We start from the raw sequence: 12898 nt of genomic DNA, 5'->3' as shown, positions 1-12898 counted from the left end.
AAGCAAAGATAAATGTTTCCTCAGGGGCAACAACTCTCAGAGATTTGAGTAGTAAGTTTTTGAAAAATGGACACATGAGGAACAAAGGTTGAGTTTTGTGAAATCATTGATAACCCCCAAGACAACACCCAGCTTTCCCCCATGATTATAAATGGGGGGATTTGAAATGGAACTTCTATTGTGTGGCTTTCAAAGCCCTCGGTGGCCCAGAAGTAGTGAATCATTTCTAAGGTAAAGCACTTCCTTTGAACTCAGGGGAAACAAAAGTAGGCAGATAAAAAATGATAATGCAGGAAGCAGATTTATGAGCAACTTGAAATCTGAACACTGCTTTTTTATATTCCTTACGATGGACCAGTCCTGTGGCCATGGGGGAATAAGCGCCTAAGATTGAACACCAAAAATAAAATCTCTCAGCATTTCCCAAACTCATACAGGAAATCTCACACAAGCCCCTCCCCAATAAATAATAGATGGGATATAAAATGCAGACTCCTTTGTCTAGCAATGGACATAAGTAGATGAAGTTGTCCATTCTTTCAAGTTATTTCCAGAGCGACAGCCATATGCTGAGTGCTGTCCCAGGTCCTGAAAAGAAATACCTCAAGGAGGATTTACCCATTAGGTGGATCCCAAACTCAGAATAATTAAATCATAGATCTACAAGTGACTTCAGGAGTCATTTATGCAGACAGAGGATGGTAAAGGAGACAGAGGAAGGCATGTGTCTTATATTTGTTTTGTGTCATCTAACAAATTCTTCCCAGCAAACTTTCAAGATGCTGTCTTTCCTGTGAGCCAGTATTAGGAATCTCTTTCCGACCATTTTGTAGGAATCCACAGTGACTAAGCTCCTCTTCTTCTGGTTGGGCATAATTTGTACATATATTGCAAGGAACAACCATTTTGCTTTTGAACACCCCCTACCTAAGTGAGGCCAAGGTTATTCAAGGAAGAAGATACTTTCCCTACCTTGGGGACACTAACAGTCCTGTGGATGTATAAAATGCAGATATATAATAAGGTTATTTCCATAACAGAACTAATACAATAAAACAATATTTTATTAGGACATAGGTTGAAAACTGGCAACACCTATAGGTCAGTTCCTGCCTATAGACATTCTTATTTGGCTATGTTTTCCCCCATTCCACCTCACCTAACTTCTTATTTTGAAAATTCTCAAGTCTAAAGAAAAGTTCAAATAATAGTATAATTACTATTCAGATATACCTAACACATACATACACATTTTTTTTCTGAACTACTTGGAAATAAATTGCAGACAACAGAATACTTCATTCAGGAATACTTCAGTGTGAATTTCTTAATAATAAGGAAGGACATTCCCCAATTTATCCATGATACCATTATCACACTCAAGAAAATAAATAATAATTCCATAATATCATATAACATGTAGTTCATATTCAAGTATCTTTAACAGACAAAAACAATGTCTTATGTAGCTGTTGCCTAGTTTTTTTTTTTTTTTAATTTGGCGATTTAACATAAGAATCCAAACTTTCAGGGGTGCCTGGGTGGCTCAGTCGGTTGAGCATCCGACTTCGGCTCAGGTCATGACCTCACAGTCCATGAGTTTGAGCCCTGCATCGGGCTCTGTGCTGACAGCTCTGAGCCTGGAGCCTGCTTCAGATTCTGCGTCGCCTTTTCTCTGACCCTCCCCTGTTCATGCTCTGTCTTTCTCTGTCTCAAAAATAAATAAATATTTTTAAAAATTAAAAAAAAAAAAGAATCCAAACTTTCAGTTTTCCTTGAAAAATAAGCCCTAAAAACACTAAGCCTGGATTCTCACATGGAAAAAATTAGCTGAAACTGAATCCCCTTTAGATATGACCTATGTTCATTTTGTCACCATCTCTACCACTCATTATTTTCATCAGGCATAACTAGCTGTTGCAGAAATTTCTCTGGACCCCTTATAAAGGGCTCTCCCTGAAATCACAGTGGAGCAAGCTACTACCTCTATCTAGAGGTGCTTCCATGCTAAATTTCGGCCATTCCAACCCTTCTCTTTCAGCTCTGTCTTCTAATACAAACTCCAAATCCTAAAATTTAGTAGACATCTAGTGTTGATGAAGCATCTCAAACACAGTATGTCCAAAACTGATCTTCTCCCCCCTAACCCTATTCCATCCATAGTCTGTCCCATTCCAGATGGCAACAATCCCTTCCTTCAGTTGCTGATGCCAAACATTTCAGTTATCCATGACTCTTGTCACTCCCACACACAACCTTCATCCAATTCATAAAGAAATGTCATTGGCTCCATCTTAAAAACATATCCCAAACTGGACCACTTCTTTCCACCCCCACTGTTCTCATTCTGGTATATGATCCACCAACATCTCTCACCTGGACTATTTCAATGCCTCCTCTTCAAACATTAGTGCTCTGGTTAAAACCCTCCCATGGCTTCTTATTGCATTCAGTTCAGAATCAAAGTCCTTAAAATGGCCTGTGAGCTTCCACACGATCTTGTCACCCATTACCTTTCTGACCTCTTCTCTTACCCCTCTTCTCAGGCCCTGCCGACTCTGTTCCAGCCACACTGGCATCCTTGTTCCTACTCAAACAAGCCAGGTACTCCAGGGTCTCTGTATTAACTGTTCCCTCTGCCTGTGATATTCTTCCCTCACATATCCACTTGACTCGTTCTTTCACTTCCTTCAAGTCTTTGTTCCATTCTCCCCTTCTCAGGGAAGGCTGTCATGAGCATCCTATTTAAAATAATAACCCATGGGGTGCCTGGTTGTCTCAGTCTGTTAAGTGTCCAACTCTTGATCTCAGCTCAGGTCTTGATCTCAAGGTTGTGAGTTCAAACCCTACATTGGTCTCCATGCTGGGCGTGAAGCCTACTTAAAAAATAAATAAAATAGGCAGTCCCTGAGTCCCAGCCGGTTCCTACCGCAGTCCCACAGTCGCCCGCCTCCTCTTTCCTTTCAAAATGACAGATGCCGTTGTGTCCTTCGCCAAGGACTCCCTGGCGGGTGGAGTGGCAGCCATCTCCAAGACCGCGGTAGCGCCCATCGAGCGGGTCAAGCTGCTGCTGCAGGTGCAGCATGCCAACAAGCAAATCACCGCAGATAAGCAATATAAGGGCATATAGACTGTGTGGTTCGTATCCCCAGGGAGCAGGGAGTCCTGTCCTTCTGGCGCGGTAATCTGGCCAATGTCATCAGATACTTCCCCACCCAAGCCCTCAACTTCGCCTTCAAAGATAAATACAAGATCTTCCTGGGTGGCGTGGACAAGAGAACCCAGTTTTGGCGCTACTTTGCAGAGAATCTGGCATCGGGTGGCGCCGCTGGGGCCACATCCTTGTGTTTTGTGTTTCCTCTGGATTTTGCCCGTACCCGTCTAGCGGCCGATGTGGGCAAAGCTGGAGCGGAAAGGGAATTCCGAGGCCTTGGTGACTGCCTGGTTAAGATCTACAAATCTGATGGCATTAAGGGCCTGTACCAAGGCTTTAATGTGTCTGTGCAGGGCATTATCATCTACCAAGTTGTCTACTTCGGTATCTATGATACTGCAAAGGGCATGCTTCCGGATCCCAAGAACACTCACATCTTCATCAGCTGGATGATCGCACAGTCCGTCACAGCGGTTGCCGGGTTGACTTCCTATCCCTTTTGACACTGTCCGTCGCCGAATGATGACGCAGTCGGGGCGCAAAGGAACCGACATCATGTACACACGCACGCTTGACTGCAGGAGGAAGATTGCTCGTAACGAAGGGGCCAAAGCTTTTTTCAAGGGGGCGTGGTCCAATGTTCTCAGAGGCAAGGGTGGTGCCTTCGTGCTTGTCTTGTATGATGAAGTCAAGAAGTTCACATAAGTTATTTCCTAGTTTCTTCCCCTGTGAACAGGCATGTTGTATTATATAACACATCTTGAGCATTCTTGACAGACTGTTGGCTGTCTATTTATCAACGGCAACTATTGACTGGTTGAAAATGGGAAGCAATAATGTTCATCTGACCAGTTTTCTCTTAAAGCTATTTCCACGATGACGGGACTCAATTATATTTTTTATTTCAGTCACTCCTGATAAATAAATTTGAAGAAATAAACACTATCCAAAACATTAAATAAATAAATAAATAAATAAATAAATAAAATAAAATTATAACCCACTGTCCACTGCTCCATGACACTCCCAGTCCCCCTTACCCTGCTTTACTTTTTCTTTTATGCCTGGAACAGATTACCTTCTACATTGTACATATTTATTTATTATGTTTATGCTTTATTGTCTACCTCCCCTCACTAGAATGTAAGGGCCAATTCTATCCATTGATGTATCCAAGCATGTAAAAGAGCATTTGAAATGAGAATGCAAAATGGTGTGACCCTGTGGAAAGCTCTTTAGCAGTTTCTTAACAAACTAAACATAGAATGACCCAATGACCCAGCAATTCCATTCCCCAAAGAACTGAAAATGGACACTCGAACAAATGGTACATGAATGTTCATAGCAGCACTATTCAAAATAGCCCCAAAGGTGGAAACAACTCAAATGTCCATCAACAGATGAGTGAATAAACAAATTGCGGAAATACATTAAATGGAATACTACTGGGCCATGAAAAAGAATGGAGAATTGATACATGTTACACAGTAGATGAACCTCAAAAATTTTATGCTAAGTGTGAGAAACCAGACACAAAGGTCTCATATCATATGATTTCATTTATATGAAATATCCAGAATAGATATATCCATAGAGACAGGAAGCAAATTGGTAATTACCAGAGGCTGGAGGTAGTAATTATTTAATGGATATGGATTTTTATTGGGGATAATGAAATGTCTTGGAAATAGACAGAAGGGATGGTTGCACAACACTGTGAATGCACCAAATGCCACTGATATGTTCACTTTAGATTGATTCATTGTGTGTTAAATTCATTCAATTTAACCTGTATAAAAAAGAGCAGCTCAAAAAAAAAGGACCTCAATAAATATTTGCCGAATGAATGAATGAATGAACAGGAAACAAATCAGTATGTCTGGCCCTGAAAATAGATAACACTAAAAGGTAGTCTATCAAAAAGCATTTTTTGGAAGTCTGTGGCCCTTTCACCAGCCACATGTAAATCACCCCATTTGGGGTGTAAGTAAGCATTGAAGCAGTATTGCCCTGGGGGTCCATGACCATTTTTGGTGGCCTGAGCTGAGTTTTATTACTCTGCTCGTGGAGAACAGGAGACAAAGCCTGGGGTCCTATCAGGGGAAAAAAATCTTCCTGTGTCGGAATTTTCAGAACCTCCTGTTCCTACATAGCTAGAGACATTTCTGACTGCCAGGAGGGAATAAAGCCAGTGGGAGTTAGTCCCATCTGCCTACAGAGGGGCAGGAACATCATCTGTCTAAATACTTCTTCGTCAGAAAGTCTTACAGCTGGAGGCCTTTCCTCACTCTCACTGTGACCTCAGCCTTAGGGCCACATTAAAGAGCATTAATGCCATGGAGAGGGGGAGGGAGGGAGGAGATGGGCTGCCAGACTGGAACTAAATTAAAAATAAAGCTCCCCTTATTAAATTCATAATTATTGTGAAGCTGTGAAATCTTATTTTAAACCTCCGGCTCCTTTCTTTTGTCCAGGGTACAGGCTGCCTGCTTCTGAATCCCTATTTTGCTTTATGGACAATTTCTTTTTAGCATTCTGAGCGTTTAACCTTGAAAAATAGTGTTGTTTTGCTGCTGTATTTTCTGATTGTTAGTCTCCAGGCATCTCTGTGGCATCTTTATAAATCTGCAGGAGCTGGTAAATATTTCTTGCCGACCAGCAGCTGAAATCTGAAAATACCAGCTCACTTTTTAGCTGTCAGGCAATTAATGTAATTCAAAGGAAATGAAAGGTATGGGCAACTGGGACTGCTTTTAATAACAGGAGGGTTTCTGGCTCAGACTTAGAAAGGCAGGAGAGAAGAATCAATAAAAGGCAAACAGAAAGGGTAGAAGAGGGCATGAAGTTCTCCAGAAACATTTTGTCAGCATGCTGGCCAACACCGCTAATCTGTGCCAAGAGAAGCTGATAAATGTAGCCACTGATGGTCAACTTAGAGATGAGCCAACCTTCAAGGCCTAGACTAGGGTATCCATTAGCCTAGAAGATGGTTTTGTACAAACAGAAAGAGATGCCTCAAGAGGGCAGGTAAATCAGGAGAAAATATCCCTTGAGAATGGATTCAGCCCCACACCAGGGCACACAGCTTGATGACCAGAGAAGAACTGCATTTCAGCCCTCTGCCTCCAAACTCATCCCTATAGCACAAAGTTTGTGCCTTTGTGCAGTGCACAAACTGTACAGCTGCATGTAGCAGCCCTATCCAGATCACGTCCCACTTCCTCATCCTTCATAATATTGGTTTCCCATTCTTCCCCGCTAAGTCAAGAATCAACTTGTTAGCTTTGGATCCCAGAGGTGAGAGAAGTGTAATTGGCTATAAAACTTAATGTGAAGAGTTAGACTATGGAGAAGGGGAGGGGGGATCTCACTCATATGGTGATGCTGTTTCATTTCTCAAAGGAGGGAAAGTCTTTCCTTTTAGTGAGAAATAGACTAGTCATCAAAGGCAGGCATTTTCTAGTCCAGAGAAGGGTAATTCTATCAATGTCTGCCACCTTTCAGATACTTCAGACAGGGTAGTCAAGGTTCTACAATGCATAGGGCAGAAATCATACACTGCTTTATGTAATTGTTGCCTCCCTGGACTGCAGTGTGGATACTGCCCCCTGGAGTTGTACAATATAGCAACCCTGCATCCCATGTGCAGTGCATCTGGGAGGCTCAGGGAGCACACTGGCATACATACTTTGACCTGCCTCCCGAGAGAAAAGCAAGCTTTCAAAACCTCATCCATCAAGGGATGTCTGGGCAGCTCAGTCAGTTAAGCATCTGACTCTTGACTTCAGCTCAGGTCATGATCTCATGGTTTGTGGGTTTGAGTCCCACGCTGGGCTCTGCACAAATATGTGGAGCCTACTTAGGATTCCCTCTCCCCTCTGTCTCTGCCCCTCCTCTCTCTCTCTCTCTCCCTCTCTCTCTCTCTCTCTCTTTCAAAATAAATAAATAAACATTTACAATTTTTTTAATGTTTATTTATTTTTGGGACAGAAAGAGAAACAGAGCACGAGTTGGGGAGGGGCAGAGAGAGAGACACACAGAATCTGAAGCAGGATCCAGGCTCCGAGCTGTCAACACAGAGACTGACGCGGGACTCGAACTCACGAACTGCAAGATCATGATCTGAGCCAAAGTCGGATGTTTAACAGACTAAGCCATCCAGGCGCCCCTAAATAAATAAACATTTTAGAAAGTAGTTTTCTAAAAACCTGGCCCATCAAGATAAACAGAAAATCATCTAATATGTTTTTATATACCAGCAAACATTTAGACAATAAAACAGTCTATTTACAATAAAATTTTAAAATATCAAAAACCTAGGAATAAACCTAGCAAAAGATGTGTAAAACTGATAATGGAAGTCTCTAAAATATCACTGATAATAATTTTAAAATACCTAAAACAGCTACATGGAGGGATAAACAATGGTCACGGATTGGAGGGCTCTATACTGTAATAAAGTCAATTCTCTGCAAACTGATCTATAGTTCTTTAACACAATCTCCATCGAATCTCCAGTTGAAGTTTTTATGGAAATTGAGCAGCTAATTTTGAAATGTATATGTAAAAGACTAGCCAAGACAATCTTAAAGAGCAATGAAGTAGAAGGGCATACTATACTAGATATTAAGACTTATTGTAATGGTAGAAATTAAGACAGTAATGAGGGCATGAAAAGAGACAAACAGTATCAAGTGTTGTTGACAATTCAGAGCAACTAGAATTCCCATCCACTGCTAGTGGAAGTTTACATTCATAGAAGCACTTCAGAAAACTGTTTAGCAGAATCTACTAAATTTGAACAATGTTTATTTTATGACCCAGCGATTTTCCTGCTAGCTATGATACCCGACAGAACTGGCTACACATGTAAACCAAAAATCAAGCTCAAAGATGTTCATGGCAACACTGTTTTTAATGTCAAAACCCGGAAATAACCACAAATGCCCAACAATAATAAAATGAATAAATAAAATGGTGGTATATTCTCATGATGGAATACTATTCAGCAATAAAAATCAACCAACTATAGCTCCATGCAATTACTTAAATGAATCTCACATTGCTTGATTCCATTTATATCTTTTTAAGTGGCAAAAACTCATCTGTGGTATTAGAACTCAGTATGGAAATTACTTTTGGAGAGAAGGGGACACAACAGTGCTTTGGGGGTGTTGGCTATTCAAGTGTGTTCACATTGTGAAAATATATTGAGCTAAACACTTATGGGTCGTGTATTTTTCTTTCAATATGTTATATTTCATATGAGGACTTTAAGAGACAAAACAGATGAACCTAAGGGAAGGGAAACAAAAATAATATAAAAACAGGGAGGGGACAAAACAAAAGAGACTCCTAAATATGGAGAACAAACTGAGGGTTGCTGGAGGGGTTGTGGGAGGGGGGATGGGTTAAATGGGTAAGGGGCACTAAGGAATCTCCTGAAATCATTGCTTCACTATATACTATTTGGATGTAAATTTTTAAAAATAAAAAATAAAGTTAAATAAAAAAACATTTTATTTGCACTTGCTTATGGAGACTAGTGATTTTCTTTTTTAAGTGTTTATTTAAATTCTAGTTAGTTAACAGACTGTGGAATATTAGTTTCAGGGGTGCAGTGCAGTGATTCAACACTTCCAAACATTGCTCAGCGATTAATCATGGTAAGTGTACTTTTAATCCCCATTACCTACTTCACCCATCCTCCCAACCACCTCCCCTCTCATAACTATCAGTTTGGTCTCTATAGGTAAGAGTCTATTTCTTAGGACACCTGGGTGGCTCAGTCAGTTAAGCATCTGATGCCCTCTCAGGTCATGATCTCACAGCTTGTGAGTTCAAGCCCCACGTCAGGCTCTGTGCTGACAGCTCAGAGCCTGGAGCCTGCTTTGGATTCTGTGTGTGTGTGTCTCTCTCTCTGCCCCTCTCCTGCTCATGCTGTCTTTCTCTCTCTCTCTCTCTCTCTCTATCTCTATCTCTATCTCTCTTTCTCTCGCTCTCAAAAATAAATAAACATTAAAAATTTCTAAGAAAGAGTCTGTTTCTTGGTTTGCCGTTCTCTTTTTCCCTCTTTCCTTGTTTGTTTTGTTTTTTATATTCCACATACGAGTGAAATCATAGGATATTTGTCTTTCTCTGACCTATTCCACTTAGCATAATATTCTCTAGCTCCATCCATGTCATTACAAATGGCCAGATATCATTCTTTTTTATGGCTGAGTAATATTCCATCATATATATATATATATATATATATATATATATATATATATATACCTCACATCTTCCTTATCCATTTTTAAAACCCCTTTCAGAGCCTAAATGTCCAACTGATGAATGGATAAAGAAATTGTGGTTTATATACACAATGGGGTACTACGTAGCAATGAGAAAGAATGAAATATGGCCCTTTGTAGCAACACAAATGGAACTGGAGAGTGTTATGCTAAGTGAAATAAGCCATACAGAGAAAGACAGATACCATATGGTTTCACTCTTATGTGAATCCTGAGAAACTTAACAGAAACCCATGGGGGAGGGGAAGGAAAAAAAAAAGAGGTTAGAGTGGGAGAGAGCCAAAGCATAAGAGACTCTTAAAAACTGAGAACAAACTGAGGGTTGATGGGGGGTGGGCGGGAGGGGAGGGTGGGTGATGGGTATTGAGGAGGGCACCTTTTTGGATGAGCACTGGGTGTTGTATGGAAACCAATTTGACAATAAACTTCATATATTAAAAAAAATAAATGAATAAAATAAAACCCCTTTCAGAGACCCAATCTGCAAAGTCCACCCAGAACACCCAGGTAGATTTACTGATTCCCAGTTGCTATACTCTCACCATCACTCATCCGTTACAGTAAATACAGCTTCAGAGAACTTCCTGACATGAAAGGTCTTGCTCTTGCTGCAGGCTGACATCACTATTGCTCCCTCCTTCTAGTAGGCAGACTCTGAAATGTCCCCCAGTCATCCCCACCTCTTGGTTTTCATGTCCTTGTGGAATCCCCTCTCTTTTGGTATGGGCAAGACCTGTGACTTATTTCTAAGCAACAGAATATGGCAAAACAGTGATGGGATGTCACTTCCGTAATTCATTACAGGAGACTGTGTCGGCCACGTTGCTAGCAGACTCTATTGCCTTCTTGGTCTTTGTGCTTTGAAGAAGTGAGTTGCCACAGTGGAGATGCCCACATGGCAAGTGGGCCTCTAGTCAAAAGCCAGCAAAGAACTGAAGCCCTCAGTCCAATGACCCTTGAGGAATTGAATCCTGCCAACAACTACAAGAGCTGTGGATCCTTCCCCTACTTGAACCTTGAGATGAAACCCCAGCCTGGCTGGCACTTTGGATGTGGCATGCCGGGGGGGGAAGCAGGGGAGGCGGCCAAGCGGCCCCCAGGTTCCTGATGATGGAAACGGTGAGATGACAAGAGTATGTTGTTTTAAGCTGCTAAATCTGGGTGTAATTGCCATGTAGCAATAGATAATTAATATACTCCCCCATTATGAACAATTTCAAAAGATACACATAACTATGCACCTCACAGGAAGAATGCTCCGTGATATTTTATTAATTGTACCCTTATCTGATACTGATTCAACCTCATTCTGCTAACCTGCCTGTGGCCTCTGAGGTTCGCCCTAATTAACTGTGGACTGATTTCGCAAACGAAAGCAAATCATCTCTAAACACGTTCTCTCTTCTTTCTACTTATTTTTTTGATATCCTAATAAAGCAAGCTAAGCTCTGGGAGCTAAGTGGATAATTCTCATGCTATAGATTAAAATTACCTGAGTCACAAAGATAAAATTTGCCCTTTTTAGCTGGAGTTTCTGGCAAGTTGTACCAGGAATGCCATGGTAACTGACACCATTTTGCTAAATCTCTCCCTTAATCTCATTTGTTAATGTAGAAAAATTGCCATCTCCTTTTTCTCTCTCTGAAAAAAGAAAATAGAAATTGAAAGAAACAGGGGTCACTGGGTTGGAAAAGTAAAATTGGTTTTTGCCTAATTATCCTTATTCACACACTCTTCCCATTTCTTCATGCTTAGCATTTGACTGCCAGCTTCTGTTTCATGTTAGAAAAGCATTTATTGCTCTGGTATTCACCTCTAACACTCCAGCTGGGGATGCCACAGAGCAAGGATCTGCAACCATGGCCCATGGGTCAAATCTGGCCCACCACCTTTTTTATAAACAAAGTTCTATTGAAACACAACCACATCCATCCATTTGCATACTGTCTACAGCGGCTTCTGCACCACAATATCAGAGCTAAATTGTTGTGACAGAGACATATGGCCCCAAAAGCCTAAAATACTTACTATCAGGCTCTTCACACACACACGCGCGTGCACACACACACACACACACACACACACACACACACAATATGTTTGGCCACTGTCATAGAATAGAGAATGGCTATATTTCTTCACTTGGCTGTAAGGCATCACAAGAAACATTAACAGGAAGCAGGAGACATGTGCTCTGGTTCCAGCCTCGTATTCGTGTGACCAGGCCTTTGTCAGCTCCTTTCTCTGAGCCTCAGTTTATCCAGCATAACTTCAGTTACTAGACTGGGTTAGGTTTATTCCAGTTTTGAGCAATATATCAGCTCAAACAACTTTGGGTATAATATGCATGTGAACAGTCCTACTATTTTAACGTAAAATGTAATGGTTTTGTTGTTCTTGCCTTTGTTTATTGCATTACAAAACAAATAATAAACTTAAGTCTAAGCTTGCCTTGTCTCTGAGGAAAAGAAGAACTATTTTCCATTTGGTTATGGCTTTAGGCCACTAACATTTAGTACAAAAGAATCAGAATAGAGGAGGAGGTTTTGTAGAGTAATTTTTTTAATGTTTATTTACTTTTGAGAAAGAGAGAGAGAGCATGTGTGCATGAGTGGGAGAGGGGCAAGAGAGGGGGGACAGAGGATTTAAAGCAGGCTGCAGGCTCACAGCACAGAGCCCAATGCGGGGCTCGAACCCACAAACCATGAGATCATTACCTGAGCCAAAGCTGGATGCTTAACTGATGGAGCCACCCAGGCGCCCCTTGTGTGGAGTAATTTTAATCACCACTGTTAGCAGCAGCAGCAGCAGCAGCATATACCTTGCACCTACAATGTGCCAGGTACTGTCCTAAGTGCTTTAAATGTTTTAATTCCTTTAAGTTCTTCCAAACATCCTATGAAATCGGTATCATTATTAAGCGCATTTTACAGGTAGGAAAAATGAGGTACAGACACTAACATCTTGCCCAAAGTCACAAAGCTGGTAAGTAGCACACCCAGGATGCAAGCCCCAAGCAGTCTGGCTCCAGACCTTTTCTTATTAATTGCCAAGGAACAAATGAAAGAACACTCCTGTCCTTGATAGAGCGGCTTGAGTGAAAGCACCCGGAAGAGAAGAAATTCCCCATCCATCTCACCCCCATTCAGACTAGAAGATATGGGGAGGAGAGACGATGGGAAAGAGACCGGAGACTTAGGCAGAGTGGCCAGGACATAAGCAGCCTCCCGGAGATCCTTGTTTCCTGAGTGTGGTCTCCCACCTGTAAGAGGCAGTTTTTGAGTACTCCAGAGCTGTGTGGCCTATAGACAGTCTCAGGCAAGGGACTGCACCAGCTGTCCACCCAGCAATTGCCCATCTCCGCCCAAAGCTTTGCTTAAGCTGACTAACCTAAATGTGGAAACACTCCCTGGACATATGAAGAGTTGAGGTAGTGGGGAGGCCT

At 41.5% G+C, this 12898-nt stretch overlaps 1 long non-coding RNA gene and 1 pseudogene across 3 annotated transcripts in view; one reads left to right on the top strand and one right to left on the bottom strand.

The window, feature by feature from the left end:
- The window catches only part of LOC132689133 (uncharacterized), a 237807-nt gene that overhangs the window by 186460 nt on the left and 38449 nt on the right, over positions 1–12898 (bottom strand). The gene's annotated exons all lie outside the window — the stretch shown is intronic.
- LOC132689136 (ADP/ATP translocase 2 pseudogene) lies at positions 2889–4114 on the top strand (annotated as a pseudogene).

This window comes from Panthera onca, chromosome E3 (genome assembly GCF_046562875.1).
Source record: "Panthera onca isolate mPanOnc1 chromosome E3, mPanOnc1 haplotype 2, whole genome shotgun sequence".
NCBI lineage: Eukaryota > Metazoa > Chordata > Mammalia > Carnivora > Felidae > Panthera > Panthera onca.
Note: the sequence above shows the minus strand (reverse complement) of the source record. Positions and strands in the feature narration are given on the sequence as shown.